Source organism: Octopus bimaculoides, chromosome 20 (genome assembly GCF_001194135.2).
Source record: "Octopus bimaculoides isolate UCB-OBI-ISO-001 chromosome 20, ASM119413v2, whole genome shotgun sequence".
Classification (NCBI taxonomy): Eukaryota; Metazoa; Mollusca; class Cephalopoda; order Octopoda; family Octopodidae; genus Octopus; species Octopus bimaculoides.
The window spans coordinates 44,470,852-44,472,950 of NC_069000.1; the positions used below are offsets into that span (position 1 = coordinate 44,470,852).

General features: G+C 39.3%; 1 protein-coding gene across 3 annotated transcripts in view; it reads right to left on the reverse strand.

Moving 5' to 3' along the window:
- The window catches only part of LOC106870178 (netrin receptor UNC5B-a), a 48,827-nt gene that overhangs the window by 7,603 nt on the left and 39,125 nt on the right, over nt 1-2,099 (reverse strand). The gene's annotated exons all lie outside the window — the stretch shown is intronic.

The following is a 2,099-nucleotide window of genomic DNA, read 5'->3' on the forward strand; positions in this document are numbered from 1 at the left end:
ATCTTCGCCATTATGATTACGACCGTCATAATTACTGCTACAACTACAGCAACTTCTTGTCATCACCAACACCACCACCACCACCACCATCACAACGGCAACCAGAATCGTCACAAACCACCGCCTTTACCGCTGCTAACACCACCAGCATCAGCAGCACCAAAACCTACACCACCACCCCAACAACAACAACAACAACACTACTAGTGTGTTGTTTCCTGTTTGCAATTTCGGTCTTTAAGTACTGCGTCCTGGAACAGTCAGTACACCAATGTCGAAGAACATCAACAACAAAAACTACTACTACTACTACTACTACTACTACTACTACTACTACTACTACTACTACTACTACTACATCATTAAATTGGTAGATTACGTTCCAAATCATTTCGTATTATCATGTCCTAGTTTAGTGTCCTAAATATCAACACAATGTTTACAAGGAGTTGGAATCCAATATTTTCTCTGCTAAATTAAAGGGCCTTCCTCATTCTTCCTGTGCCATCTGTCAAAAACGAACAGACGTAAGTCTTGTTTTCTTTCCATAATGAAACAGGAGCCGAATTACGATCGACACTCAAAGCTTTCCATGGGATTTCGAACCTATTGGAGAGTGAAAAATGGATATTTAACAGTTAATTCTTGCAGAAGGCCTTGGCAGGAGATAAATTAAAAGGTAGAGAGAGAAAAGACAGACAGCTAACCAGCTACATAGGTATATGCGTCTCTCTCTCTCTCTCTCTCTCTCTCTCTCTCTTTCCACACACACACACACACATATGATATATATATATACGACGAACTTCTTTCAGTTCCCGTCTACCAAATCGACTCACAAGGCTTTGGTCGGTCCGAGATTATAGTAGAGGACACTTACCCCAGGTGCAACACAATGGGACTGAACTCAGAACCATGTGGCTGGGAAGCAAACTTCTTACCACACAGCCATACGTATGTATAAATACACACACACGCACACACACACTTGGATCCAACTTGTACAAATGCAAAGCAGAAGTCAAACAAAAAATAATAATAATAATATTGCCGAACGACCTGCCACTCAAATGATTTGTTTTTATTCTGATCAAATGCATGTGCCGCCGCCGTGCATTAGTTCACTCCCTCCTCCATCAAAGTGACGTTGCCTGAATTGGTGCACAGGCGTCAAAGTGATCATAGAGCAACGTGAATTGCAGTGTTTTTCTCAGGAACACAACGTACCACTCTGTCTAGGAACTGAAACCACGATCTCGCGGTCGTAGTGCAACACCTTAACCATTAGGCCATGCGCCCTCATTATATATATATATGTGCGCGCGCGCGTGTGTATTTGCGTGTACTTCAGAGCTGTCTAGTTCAGACGAAGCATTTTCAATGCTGATGCTTCTTCCGTCAAAAGGCGCCTGCGGAAACGCCCCACCCAAGGCATCCACGTTTCCATTGACGCCACAGAAGGAAACACCGGGAATCTGAGAATAAAAGAAGCCATCATCAGTAGCAAGACCAAACCACAGATTGATAACCGAACCGAACTGCGCGCAACTGAATAGTGGTGCCATCTTATCCATGCAAAGCAAAGTTTGATATGCATTGAGGCATACGCACAATGCAGAGCAGAAAATCTAGCTTGCAACACTAAATCTCCGAAGATTTCCTTAAGAAAGGGTCCTAACTCCAAATATGGAAATACAAGATAAAAGTAAAATCGCTGACTTCTATCTTATTTTTTATTACTGACATTGTTTAGGGTTTACTAAAAAAAAAATTGAACATCTATCTATCTATCTATCTATCTATCTATCTATCTATCTATCTATGTCACATATATAGATATAGTTGAAAAATATCGTTATAGGTATAAATATACCATAAACAATTAGAACAATGGAGGAGAAAAAGATGTTGAGTCAAAATTAGATTTAATACGAAATAGGATTCTGTAAATACGCGCGTTTCAAAAGACAATACAAATATGTAAGAAAAAATTATAATCATAGTAATTATAAATAAATTTATGCATTGTCATTTTCATCAGTGTGAGGAATTTTTGTAAGGACATCAAAAAAAGGTTTAATAAAATAAAGTAAATGAAA